The 15,201-nt window shown below is 30.0% G+C and overlaps 1 long non-coding RNA gene across 2 annotated transcripts in view; it reads right to left on the minus strand.

Annotated features, from left to right (window-relative positions):
* Positions 1–1,184: 1,184 nt before the first annotated feature.
* Positions 1,185–15,201, minus strand: part of LOC149493104 (uncharacterized) — a 33,743-nt gene continuing 19,726 nt past the window's right edge. The window contains exon 3 of one of the 2 annotated variants that reach the window (XR_016322967.1): positions 1,185–1,389. This is a non-coding gene — a long non-coding RNA (uncharacterized LOC149493104). Of the gene's footprint in view, positions 1,390–10,068; positions 11,220–15,201 lie in introns of those variants that run through there. The other variant, XR_016322964.1, reaches the window with a different exon arrangement.

Consider the following 15,201-nt stretch of genomic DNA (forward strand, 5'->3'; position numbering starts at 1 on the left):
AATTATATTTAATAATTTCTAATATAAGTTTTAATTGATTAGTTATGAATCAAACTAAAAGTATATATTAGAATTAGTAGAGCTATTTTTTAAAAAAATTAACTATCTTATTATAATATGTACATTTTTAATTAGGATATCAAAAAATATAAAGAATATTAATTAAATTATAAAAGTTGAGACTTTTTTTAATGGTTTGGCATTAAATTTTATAAATAAGAAAATATTATTTATATAAAAAAAAATCATTAATCAGATTGATTGTATTAGTTTCTTACTTCTATCTATCTATACTACACTATATATATAAATGTGAGAATAAGGGAGAAATAATTAGATTTTTGATATTGCCCTTAATAAAATTTAGAATATTCTAAAATAACCTTAGTCATAGTCAATTAGATTATTATATTTTATTAGTTGATTTGATATGTTTATAAAAATTAGTTTTTAAATAAATATATATAGATATTTAAGCATTTCAAATTTGAAGTTTTTTCTTTTCTAAATTTACTTTTAATAAATATATATGATAATAAGATATTTAAAAATTTTTATATTTCATTTATTACATATTTGATTCTATTTTGATTATAATTTAAATTATTTTATTTAGGAGAGAGATAAAATAAAATAAAAAGAAGTATATGTTATATATAAATAATTTTACTAAAAAAAATTTTAGTTGTGTAACGTGAAAAAATTTTAGTTGTGTAACGTGAAAAAATTTTAAAATATGTTATATATGATTTAGTATTTTATCTTAAAAATATAACACTAATATTATATATTATTAAAAATCTTAATCGAAAAATTTTGTATGCTACTATTTCTATCTTTTTTTTTTTTTTTTTACTGTTTATACTATTATATGTATTTATAATATTTTATTTATTTAATTAATAAATAACTATTAAAATTGTCACGACCCGTTTCCGTAGGCCGGACCGGCACTAGGGCCCCAGTAAGCTTAAGGCCCCCGAGGCCCATAGTAAGCCTAAATTATCCAATCTATCTAACTATCTGTCCCAATTTCATCAAAACAGTAAGCCCATATGGCTTAAGATACAAGTTGATAAAAATTTTCAAACATCTGACCCAATCTCAATAATACATAAAATTTAACCAGGGCCTGTTCATAATAAATCATAATCACAATATGGGCCTACTGATTCACCTGTAGCTAATTAAACAATAATTAATTTATAGCGTAGTGCTAACAATAAAACCCAATTTAAATACACAACCCTATAACTGCGGAGTTCAATAATAGTCTGATAAAAATATAATTTATACAGTCCAAATTAAATAACAGGAATACAAATTTTACATTTATAGCTCTGCGGAGAAGAGTGCAGAGCTTCAGTCGAACCGGCAACTTCCTAGTACCTGGGAGATTTGTTTGGGGGGGGGTGAGTTTTGCAACTCAGTGAATAATAATAAATAATACACATCACAAACAGTCACACATATGCACCCTAAAAGACTGAATGTACACACAACAGTCAATCATATGGCATCATATCAGCACCCACAAACAATATCACCTTCAAATAATCACATCACGTGGAAATTAGTCAGTGGAGTCACCGAACCCCAGATGAGCCGTCCTCCCACATGGCTCATCCTCTCACATGTGCACCAGGGAGCCGATCCCCCATACTGGCCGACCGGTCTAATCCTCACTTGACCAGCCCTCTCATTGTTTTTCTATCCTCTCTTTTCTTTTTCATACCAACATGAGGCAACCCGGTGGTCTCCATCCAATCTAGATCATCAAGCGCTCACGACAGGAGGCCACCCTGCGGACTGCGATCAAATCTAGACTGTCCGGTGCGCAACGACGAGAAGCCAACCTGTGGTTAACGGTAACGGTAACGGTAGGTGCACACGGGGGCGCCGATCTCCCATTTACCCAGATAACGGTAATCATATTGGATCCATATAACGGTACGGTCTCACAGTCCCATGGTGACCCACTTCATCCCAATTCCACACAAACAAATCACAATATATGCACAGCACAATTATTCAAACAATTCTTTCAACGTACTACACCAAATACATCCAAATATACAATTATGCAACATAAAATAAATATGAGCTTACTTTTACTGTTGGTGAACAGTAGTCTCTGTCGAAGAATCTCTACTGTTTGCTTTTACTGTTGGTGAACAGTAGTCTCTGTCGAAGAATCTCTACTGTTTGCTTTTACTGTTGGAACAGTAGTCTCTGTCGGAGAATCTCTACTGTTTGCTTACTGTTGGAACAGTAGTCTCTGTCGGAGAATCTCTACTGTTTGCTTACTGTGCCAAGTTGACCTTTACTGTTGGCGAGTGGACCTTTACTGTTGCTGAGTGGACTTTTACTATTCTTGAATTCTGGCGTTTTTACAAAGGTTGAAGGAATAAGGTTCCTTCTACCTGTTTATAATGATTCAGAACAAGATGAGGACGATGATGTGTCCTTCTTTTTCTTTTTTAGCTTTTCTTTTCTTTTTATTTTTTCTTTCTGTTTTAACTTCTTTTTTCTTTCTTTTTCTTTTTTACCTGCTTTACTTTGGATTTTTATGATATCGTTGTCTTCACTTTCGTCACTAGATGAACTAGATGATGAGGATGATGGTAAAGCAATTTTACCCTTGTGTTTATGGTGTGTAGTGTTTGAAGATTTACTGGAGGATGCACTTTGGGCTTTACTGGTGGATGGATTTATGGGCTGTTTTGAACTGGTTGAGAGTTGTTCAAACATCTCTTGACAGATCAATTTATATGCTTCTGGTGTTTTTGCTGCAGCTAACCGGGCCTGACATTGGGCTTTTTGGATACCAAACTGGGGGTTATCCTGAATAGCTAATGTATGGGCATAGGTTAAAGCTGGTTTAGATGGGCTGGATAATTTATTGCGGATCCATTGACTAATTTTATGTTCAGTGGTGGAATTTTTGAATGATCCCCACCATTTTATTTTATGTCTTTTTATTGTCATGGGAATTTGGCTTCCCGGAACATACTGATAATCAAAATACCATTGATATACCCATGGAGTGAAGAAGGTCATACAGTAATACATCAAAGAGGGAATATGAACTTCTTCAGGTTTAGGTTTATAATGGGTTTTAAAGAACTGGTACAAATAATGGATATCAGGAGGAATGATTTCCTCGGAAATTCCTTTAAATTGCCACCATCGTTTAAACCAATTTGGGATTTTTAAATCAGTGCGTATATTTTGATCAAAATATATTAACCATGAATGAGTAGTGGTGGGATTTTGAAGACAAAATATCGTATCCCACGCTTTTTTATAATCAAAATAATTATAACTCATATTATATTTATGTAATCCTTTAAATTTTACTGGCGTTGTTAAGGAAGATACGGGCCAATCCTTAGGATGGATGACGCGTTTTATTTTTATAGAAGAATAGGAAATTATTCCATTTTTATCAAAAGTATGTTTGATGTTTACTGAATCAGTATCTAATAATATATTATTATAATATGCCTGAGGTTTTGACAAGTCTGTTGGCATAAAAAACCAATTCTCAGGATAATAATTTTTTATAATTTGCCAAGGATTGGTATGATTATACCCATCCTCAACTTCGATTTCAAAATCAAATAAATTTTTATCAAACCATTTATGTATATTACCAGTAGATTTATATTGGATTTTTGGCAAATCCACAGCCATCAACGGATTTGATAACTCTTTACTATCTACCGTTTGAGACAGAGTAGCCGTATCATGAGCGGATACGATCGCTTTAGATTTAGAAGACATACCTGGGTCCTCTGTGGAAGAGGATGCCATACCCTGCAATGCTTTGATTACTTCAGGAGATTGAGAAAGTTCCTCAATCCATTTTTTAAGGTCTTTAGTAGAAGTGGTTTTAGTGTTTAAGGTTTTACTAAGATCTTCAGAGTGCTCAGAAAGAGCTTTAGTTGGGGAGCTGGAATCTTGTTTAATTTCTTTCCCTTTATCTTTCTTTCTTCCCATTGTTCTGTAAGAATTCTCTAGTTAGAAAGTCTGGAATATTATTATCATTACCTTTAATATATTCTATGTCAAATTCAAAAATACTTAAAAGCGCTTGCCATCGAGCAAAAATTTGTTTAGAGGCAAGGTTTTGGACATCTTTCTGCAAAACTTCTTTTGCAGATTTACAATCAATACGAAGTAAAAATTTTTGATTTAAAAGATCAGATTGAAATTTATTTATACAAATAACAATACTTAAAATTTCTTTTTTAATGGTAGAATAATTTAATTGAGTTGAAGTCCAATGACCTGAAGTATATTGGATTATTCTTTCTTTACTATTAATTTTTTGTTTTAAAATGCCGCCATAACCAATATTAGAAGCATCAGTTTCAACAATTTTAAAAGCATTAGGATCAGGAATATATAAGTAAGGAATTTCTTTTACTAATGATTTTATCTTTTTTACGAGTTGAGTATGCTGAGTTGTCCAAGGACCAGCATTTTTACAAAGTCTATTATGTAAAGGTTTTATCATGCAATTTAAATTTGGATAAAAATCAATTACATAATTTAAACAACCAAGAAAACGTTGTAATTGGGGTTTATTAGAAATTTCATCAGGAAATTTTTCACCAAAAACAAGTGCTCTTTCTATAGGTTGAATCTTACCTTATTCTATATGATGTCCTAAAAATCTTATTTTAGTTTTAAACAAATCCATTTTAGCTTTACTTAATGCTAAACCATTTTTCTCGATGACCATACAAAATGTTTTTAAATGTTTAAAATGATCTTCAAGAGTTGTACTAAATATAAGCACATCATCAATATAAACAATACAAAATTTAGAATGAGGGTTAAAAATATCATTCATGATCCTCTGAAATTCAGAAGGAGCATTTTTTAATCCAAAAGGCATTACATTCCATTCGTATTGGCCAAATGGAACTGTAAATGCTGTTTTATATCTGCCTTTAGGGTCAATTTGAATCTGCCAATAGCCAGATTTCATATCAAATTTACTAAAAATATTTGCATTATAGAGTTGCTTTAAAAGATCTTTTTTATTTGGAATAGGATACCTAATCCATTTTAAAGCTGTATTTAATGGTTTATAATTTATTACTAATCTGGGAGCACCACGTTCTATTTCAGCGTTTTTATTCACATAAAAAGCTGCACAAGACCATGGGCTTCTAGATTTAGAAATTAATTTTTTATTAAGTAAATCTTGAATTTCATTTTTACAATGGTCAATCAATTCAGGGCTCATCTGAATTGGTCTAGCTTTAGTTTTAATGGTTTTTTCATCAAAATCTTTTTCATATGGTAAGTCTACTATGTGTTGTTTACGATCCCAGAAAGCATTTGGATGATCAGCACATAATCTGTTTTCCATAAAATCTTTTAGAGTTGAAATTTTATTTTGGATGTCTTCAATATTTAATTGGCTTTTAATTCTATTTAAATATGCATTATTTTGCAAATCTTTTAAGTTTTCTTCTTTAGATTTAATCAAAGAATTTATTTCTAATATTTTAATAGAATGAGCTTTTAATAAATTTAATTGTTTCTTTTTAGGCTTTTCTGTAAATTCCAATTGAGCTTTACAATTTTTTATTTTAAATTTAATACAATCTTCTTTAACTGAATATGGTGTGATGAGATTTATAAATGGAGTGCCTAATATTACCATATAATTTATCTGAGGTGATAGTAAAAATACTGTGTTTATTTCTAATTCTTGATTTATGATTATTGCATATGTTTTTCCTATAATTTCAAGTTTAGATTTGTTGGCTGTACTTAATTTTTCACTAGTTTTTAACCAATATCTTTTAGGAACTAGATCAGATTTTATACAGTTTAAATCTGCACCTGTGTCAAAGAGTGCAATTGCATCTATCACAAAATCATTTATTTGAATGTTTATTTTTACTAAATATTTTCGTGAAGTAATTTCTTGTAATAAATTGAGAAAATTACAATCTACATCTTCATCTAATTCATTTATTTTTAAATTATTATCTGGTTCGTCTTCTTCTGAAGAAGAACTGGAAATAAGTTGGGATTCTAGTATTTTTATTTTTTTAGAATTTTGTTGAAGTTGGGTTTTTAATTCTTTTACTTCATGTTTTAGCGTCTTAATTTCCTTATATAATTCCTTAGTAGATTCATCCGCATCTACCTTTTTAGGTTTATTTTTATTTAAAATGGTAGTTAAATCATAAGTATTAGACTGAATTTTAGGAGTAATATTTTTTACTTCATTTTCTTCTTCAAAACTTTTTATTAGTTTTTTAAGAAGTTTAGCTTTAGTTTCTTGATCTTCAATACCATTAACTACTGTTAATAAATTACTTTGATCTTTAGATAACATGTTTAAAGAAAATTTTGATGAACTGGAAGAACTTGCAGTAGTTCCTAATTCATCAATTTGATTTTCACTTTCATTAATCTCAGATTCCGAAGAATCTGAATCAATATATAGTTCATATATTTTATTTAAAACATTATCTTCCAAATTTAATTCATGTAATCTTTTATTAAATTTACAAAATTTAGATGTATGCCCTTTTTTACCACAATTGTAACAAGTCAAATTTTTATAAGAAGTTTTAGTTGTAAATTTATAAGGTTGTTTATTTTTGTGTTTATAAGAAGATTTTGTTCTCTTTTTACTATAAAATTTATCTTGACTAGGTGTAGACCTATATTGTTTTTTAGAGTATTTATTTTTATAATATTTTTTAGGTTTATTTGTTTTAGAACATTGGCCATCACATTTCTGTGGAGAAGTTATACTATAGTCAAGTTGTTTACAAAAAGATCCTAATTCTTTTTTAGTTTTCTGCATTTCATATTTTATTGTTCTTTGAAGTTTTAGATCATGACATATTTGTAATCCTTCCTTTTGAATTATACTAATTAATTGTCCATAGGTTAACGTACTATAAGGTATAGGTTGACCATGTTGTTGTTTAATATGATTTCTAACCTTTTCTCCCAAGAAATAAGGTAACCCAGCTAAAAACTTTTCTTTCCAAAAGCTTTGATTAGAGTCTTCCCTTAACATTAATCGAGTGAGAAAAGTCGTTTTATAATTTTGAAAATCACCTAAGTTTCTACATTTTAAATTACTAAGTAACTCTGCATTTTTATCTTTTAAGTGAGATGGATCTCCTATAAAATGAAGTGAAATAGTGAGAATTAAAGATGGCACTGCATCTTGAATTACTTCACCATTTTCATCATATATAGGTTCACCTTCATCATCTATTTGAATTGAATTTAGGATTTCTAAATGTTGTTGGTCAGTGAGATGATAATCCCACCATCCTTTAAGTTGGCCGGTAAATCCAGCAATTAAGATTTCTGCTATAGCTTTATCAGAAATGATTGACTGTGTTTTATAAGCATTTGCAGCCATTGTCATTTGTTGCAAAATACTTAAGATATTATATTCACTTAAACCATCTATGTTCCATTCATAGATTGTTGAAGCATTATATTTAAATTGAGATACAGTGTTAGGTTTATCAATAATGCCTAAGTCTGGTGCCCTATTTACTATGTCTCGATGATGATTTATAGGATTGATTTCAAAATGTTTAATATTTTCTGAGTCAGGTTCACTAACATCAGAGTTGGTGTTTTCTTCTATCATATTTACAGATGCTTGAGGAGTATCAGGAGCTACTTGTTGAATAGTCGCAGAACTAACCTCAATTCTACTTAATTGATCTTTTAATTTTTTTACAAATTCTTTTTTACTTGACTGAGAAATTTGGTAAGGCTTAAACATGTGAGATTTTACTATTTCTTTACCTTTTATATTTTCCGTAACTAAAGGTTTATCTTCGAGCATATGTTCTATGCATTTTAATTGTGAGTTTAAACAAATTAAACTTGCATTACTAAAGTTATTCTGTTCAATTATCTTACTATTTGTATCATTATCTCGAGCAACTTTATATGGTGCACAGATAATTTCATGATCTTGATGTTTTAATTTACTAATTGTTTTAGGAGGAAAATCAATTTTTATGGTTTGTTCATTTACTATCCATTCAGGTCTTTTATCTCTAATTGTTATAGGGTTTAAATCTTTTTCAGATTTATTTGCTTTAATTAATTTATACCAATCAAAGAAATTAATTTTAGTTTGATTATTTATTTTATATTCTAAATATTCATATTTTAATTCTTCAAAAGTGTAAAGTTTTAATATCTTTTTCATTTTAAGTAAATTTTTAGTTTTAGATATTTCTTTTATTAAACTTTTCTCAATATCTATTTTACTAAGAACATTTAATTCTCTGTTTATATCACTAACATTTTCAATGATAGCTGAAGCTGTTGGTGATTCAGGTGAATTGACTAAGGTTGACTGTTGATTTACATAATTATCTACAAGATTATAAACTGCCTGTGGTATAAAATTACTATAATCAACACCTTTCATTTTACTTGGAATGTCTGAAGTTGAATATCTTGGTTTTACTATGGTTTGAATAATTGGTTTAGATTCATTATCTTTGTATTTAGCATAAATCACAGAAGGTATGGAGGAACTAGGTTTATCATTTTCATCTGTTGTAACAGAGGAAGATGACCCTGTATACCTCATACTTTGACTGCGATTAAATTTTAAAGTTACTTTACCATCTTCAAATTGTTCAATTTTTTGCAAATTGACATTTGGTTTTATTTGATCAATAACTGGAGGAGGTACAACCCCCTCTAAAATCCATTCATCTGGAAGTGTTATATCTTTCCATTGGATGGTTTTAGGAATTACTGTGTTTGTTTTAGTCAAGTCTGTTTGAAGAAATCTTGTTTCACCAATTTTAGGTTGTAATTTATATTTAGTACCAAAAGCTGAATTCATTGCCTTATAATGAATTTTATAAATTAAAGCTATAGGAATTGATCCTTGCTTCATTTTATAATTATGAGTTTTAATTTCCAAAACTATACTTTCTAGAATATTTAAATCATTTAATGAGACAGTCATATCTGGATAGACTTCAAAGGAGATCGATCCTTCACTTAAGCTAGTCTCAACTGATCCTAATAAAGAATCTTGAAAATTTAAAAATCTAGCATCTCTTACTACTGCAAGAATACTAGTATTTAATCCTTCTCTGGTTAAAGGTTTTATTCCAACTTGAATTAGTCCTATATGAATATATTTATATTTTTTACTTTTATGATGTTGCAAAGTTTTAGAAGACAAAAGAGTTATACGTTCAAAAGGTTTACTTAATTGGAAATCTCTTTCTTCGGTTTTAATTACATAATCTGTTTTAAATAAATTAAATTTAGAAATTTTATAAATTTGTTCTTTATCAACTTTAGGTATTTCCCATTCATCAATAGCTTTACTAAAATCTTGTAAAATTAATTCATTTCTATTTATTACCCTTTTAATTTCTGAGTTATCTGAGTCTTCAGATTTATTACTACTAGCCGACCTACACAACAAAGGATCCATTTTATTATATATCAAAAGCTTTAATGACTACCTGGTTATACCCTCCTGGTTATACCCTTTCGATGCCACTCACATGGGTCTTACTCACGGGTTCAATAGGAACGGGTTCAGTAGGCAAAGTCAAAACCGCTTAGGATATATACTAAAATGAAGTCTTTATTTATGTATTCAGATTGTAGATCTAAATCCTTAGGCTCTGATACCAACAAATCCACAAATCCGGCTGCTTAGGTGTCCGAAGGTCTAAGCGAGAGGGGACTGGTTACCCGCACCTCAGGATCGTGACAACTTGCGGTACCACTTAATTCTGTTTTACGGGCTGAATCGATTTGTGCCTCACGACACGCCCAACCTACCCCATTGAAGGGCTGACGCGCAAAACTAAGTGGCGTCCCATTAAGGGCCCTTGGCCACAGAGCCGCATTCGTCGAATAGGGTAACCTGGGGGTAAGAGCCTCTGCTTCGTCACAAGGTCACAAAGTGAGAGCCCCCCATGGAACGGACCCGATTTTGTCCTCAGAATTAAGTCAGATTATGGAGGGAGAAGAGAAGGAAGCCTTTAACAGGGCTTTAGGAAGTAGCAATTTATAAATAATATAAAACTTTATTTAATTACAAAGATTAAATTTGATTTACAAAATTGAAAGACATATACAAAATTTAAAAGATTAGACTTACAAAGTTTAAAGAATCTCTAACCTTGAATTCTTACAGTGGACGTTGGAAAGAGAGGAGAGGGGTTTACTAACTAAGCTTTTGGGCTTAGGATTGCCTATATTTGGACAATGCCTTCACATGGGGAAAGGCTCCCATTATATAGAAATTTTAAGAATCTATACTATTTGCTTTTTACTGTTAATGAACAGTGACATATCTGCCATGAAATCTTGCTTTTACTGTGGATGAACAGTGGGTTGTCTGCCACTGTGTCTTTGACCTTTACTGTTGAACTTTGGCTTCTACTGTTGAAAAAGTAGCTTGGCCTTTACTGTGCTGAATAATGGTTGACCTTTACTGTGTATGAATAGTCTTTGGTCTGCCACTCGTTTATGAGATCAAATTGAAGGAATAAGGTTCCTTCTGCCTTTTACAAGAAGATGAGGACGATGAGTTGTCCTTCTTTTTATTTTTTTCTTTTTATCTTCACATTTCTTTTCTTTGATTTATCTTTTATCTTTTGACTTTAATAATGGAATATCATCATGAATTGCACTATCGCCATGTGAAGGTGAAGGTGATGATGATAATATAATTTTATCTTTTTCTTTCTGCAAAATATTATTGAGACCATTTGGGCCTATTATATGGGCTTGCTTGCTAATATAGGCTTGCTTGCTAATATACCCATAATATACCCAGGGCGAAAAGAAGCCCAGCCGGATTTTTCGAGTATGGGTTTTAAAATAGTGATATTAAACCATTTAATCAAACAATGGCTTTACATAGAGCCTGAGCAAACAATTAAATAATCAATATATTGGATTTTTGGCAAATCCACAGCCATTAACGGATTTGATAATTCTTTACCATCTACCGTTTGAGACGGAATAGCCATACCATGATCGGGTATGATCGCTTTTAGGTTTAGAAGCCATACCTGACTCTTCTGTGGAAGAAGAGGTTATACCTTGTCATTCCTTTACGAAGTCCTGTTGATGATTTACTATGCAAGGGAAGTGTTTAAGAGGAGTTTAGAGGTTGGGAGAACATGTATCCCGGCTTCCTTTCCAAGTTGCTGTAAGAATTCAAGAGAGTCCAGTATACAAGACAAAAATATTGTAACAAAAGACAAAAGTTTAATATACCGATATGTATCAGAAAATGTCCAAAAATACGTTATAAAAGGATATGAATATTTTATTGTTTAAACTTTTGAATACGGATTTTTACTAGAAATACAAAGATAAAAATATTTTATTCGGATGAACTGGTTGTTGTTTCGAGTTTATCAGATTCTATAAACTCAGAGTCTGAAGTGTCTGAATCAAGATATAATTTATGAATTTTTATTAATATTTCTTTATCTAATTTTAATGCATTTAATTTTTTGTTAAATCGACAAAATTTAGAAGTATGACCATTGTTACCACAATGAAAACAAGTTAAATCTTTAAAAGAAGTTTTACCTGAAGATTTATGTGGTTGTTTCTTTCTATATGTTTTATGAGGTTCAGATTTATAAGATGGTTTTCTTTGACATACTTTTGACGTATGTCCTAGTTTGCCACAAATATAACAGGTTAAATTTTTATAAGGATTTTTAGATGAAGATAAATTTGATATAGAACACTGACCACTACAAGGTTTGGTAGAAGTCATATCATAACCAAATTGTTTACAAAAGGATCCTAATCCTTTTTGAGTTTTACGCATTTCAGATTTTAAATTTAATTGAATCTTTAAATCATGACAGATTTGTAATCCTGCCTTTTGAATGATACTATTTAATTGACCATAAGTCAATGTATCATACGGGATTGGATTACCAAACTGTTGTTTTATAGAATTCATAATTTTCTCGCCTAAGTAGAAAGGTAGTCCAGCTAAGAACTTCTCTTTCCAAAAAGCTTGATTTGAATCTTCCCTTAACATTAATCTTGTAAGGAAAGTGGTTTTATATTCTTGAAAATCACTTAATTTTCTACATTTAAGATTACTTAATAATTCACCATTTTTATCTTGTAAGTGAGATGGATCTCCTATAAAATGTAATGAAATAGTGAGAATTAAAGATGACACAGCATCCTGAATTACATCACCATTCTCATCATATACAGGTTCACTATCATCATTTATTTGAATTTTATTTAAAATTTCTTCATGTTGTTGGTCAGTTAGGTGATAATCCCACCAACCTTTAAGTTGTCCAGTAAATCCCGCAATGAGGATTTCTGCTATAGCTTTATCAGAAATAGTTGACTGGGTTTTATAAGCATTTGCAGACATTGTCATTTGTTGCAAAATACTCAATATATTATATTCAGACAATCCATCTATATTTCATTCATAGATTGTAGATGCATTGTATTTAAATTGACTAATAGTATTAGGTTTATCAATTATACCTAAATCGGGTGCTCTATTGACTAGTTTTCTATAATGATTTAGAGGATTTAAGTCAAATTGCTTAACATCTTCTGAGTCAGGTTCACTAACCTCAGAGTTGGTGTGTTCTTCTAATATATTTATAATTCTGGATGTTTGAGGAATTTCAGGTGCTACTTGTTGAGTAGTTTCTGAAAGAACCTCAAGTTGACGTAATTGGTTTTTTAATGTATTGACAAATTTATTTTGACTAGATTGACTTAAACTTTTACAAAATTTTAATGTATGCCCATTCTTACCACAATGATAACAGATGACGGTTGTATAATCCTTTTTAGGTTTATATTTTAGTTTTTGCTGACAAGGTTTAAATATTGCTGTTGTAAAGTTTTTTAATTCGCTAGGGATTTTATCTAATTCTTCATTTAAGTGATCTAGTTTTTTATCTAGTTTATTTAATGCTTTATGTAATCTAGACAATGGGTTCTTTTTACAAACTTTAGATGTGTGCCCTTGTTGATTACAAGTATAACAGGTTAAATCTTTATAATTCTTTTTAGTGTTTACTATCCATTCTGGTCTTTTATCTCTACTAGTTACTGGGTGTAAATCTTTATCAGATTGCGTTGTTTTAATAGTTTCATACCAATCAAAGAATTTAATGTCATTTTGAATAGTAATTTTATAGTCTAAAAATTCATATTTTAATTCTTCAAAAGTATAAGTTTTTAATATATGTTTTATTTTGATTAAGTTTTTCATTTTAGATATTTCGTTTATGAATTCTTTTTCGATTTCGTCTTTATCACCTGTAGAAACATTTACTGTAGAAATCTGAAAATCCTTTTTATCAAATACAATGACTGTAGCAATTTCCTTTTCATCAATAGCTTTATATAGATCCTTAAAAATTGATTCATCGCCATTAATAATCCTTTTAAATTCTGAAGATTCAGAATCATCCGATTTATTACTACTAATCGAGCTACATATAAAAGAATCCATTTTATAAGATAGCATAGATTATTATGACGGTGGTCCTGTTATACTATACATACATAAGATCCAGTTATGATATCTCAAGAACTCGGCCGGTTATACCCTTTCACTGCCCTACACAAATGGGTCTTACATTCGGGTTCAAAATAGCCACTTACTATATCTGATATCTGAGATGGACCTTAGATGGATAGTTCAGTGGAACCATATCAAAACAACCTATGGTATATTATAAAACGAAGTCTTTATATGTAGATCAACGAGCAGATCTAAATCATCTGGCTCTGATACCAACAAAAGCTTTTAGTAAAGGCTTCCTTCTCTTCTCCCTCCACAATCTGACTTGATTCTAGGGATCCCAGGTCAAGGTTGTAGGAACCCTAAACCTTTAAAAATTGTTCTTGCGATTTGATTGTTGCTTATAAACTGATTGTTATAAGTATGCTCTGTGGATGTAGCTCAGTCTTGATCTTCCACATCAGAAATTTGTATTGTTTATCTAAACAGTAACTGTTTGTTCATACTAAAAAAGATAAACAGTAACTATTTCTTAAAAGGAATCTAAACAGTACTTGTTTAAGTATTGGTATATAGGCTGGAAACCCAGGATTGCGGGCTACTGGTTCAAAGGGCTATCTAATTAGTCATATCCTTGGTATAACAACGCCACGTATCATACTTAATTTGTATGTTGATTCTGAGGTAAACAATTTGCTATAATTTAAACAGTACTTGTTTGTTCATAAACTCATATAAACAGTAACATCAATTTAAACAGTGCTTGTTTAAATAGTAATAGAAAAAGTTTAAAACTATTTATATTTATATGATATGTTTAAATGAAATCATTTCATCATAGCATTTACTTCATTTAAAATTATCCTTTTATAAGATTCAGATCTGTGAAACGGTCCTAAAAGCTTTTGTTGGTATCAGAGCCAGATGATTTAGATCTGCTCGTTGATCTACATATAAAGACTTCGTTTTATAATATACCATAGGTTGTTTTGATATGGTTCCACTGAACTATCCATCTAAGGTCCATCTGAGATATCAGATATAGTAAGTGGCTATTTTGAACCCGAATGTAAGACCCATTTGTGTAGGGCAGTGAAAGGGTATAACCGGCCGAGTTCTTGAGATATCATAACTGGATCTTATGTATGTATAGTATAACAGGACCACCGTCATAATAATCTATGCTATCTTATAAAATGGATTTTATATATATATATATATATATATATATATATATATATATATATATATATATTTATATTAGGATCAAAATTTTACATATCAAATTTAATATATATTAAAAAAAATTTTAATATATATATATATATATTGATATGAATTTGCCAGTAGCCAGATTTCATATCAAATTTACTAAAAATATTTGCATTATATAATTTCTTTAAAAGATCTTTTTTATTAGGAATTGGATACCTAATCCATTTTAAAGCTGTATTTAAAGGTTAATAATTGATTACTAATCTTGGCACTCCACGTTCTATTTCAGCATTTTTATTAACATAAAAAGCTGCACAAGACCATGGGCTTCTAGATTTAGATATTAATTTTTTATTGAGTAAATCCTGAATTTCATTTTTACAATGCTCTATCAATTCAGGACTCATCTGAATTGGTCTAGCTTTAGTTTTAATAGTTTT

This window comes from Jatropha curcas, chromosome 10 (genome assembly GCF_041381405.1).
Source record: "Jatropha curcas cultivar XTBG-Jc1 chromosome 10, XTBG_Jcur_1.0, whole genome shotgun sequence".
Taxonomy (NCBI): Eukaryota; Viridiplantae; Streptophyta; class Magnoliopsida; order Malpighiales; family Euphorbiaceae; genus Jatropha; species Jatropha curcas.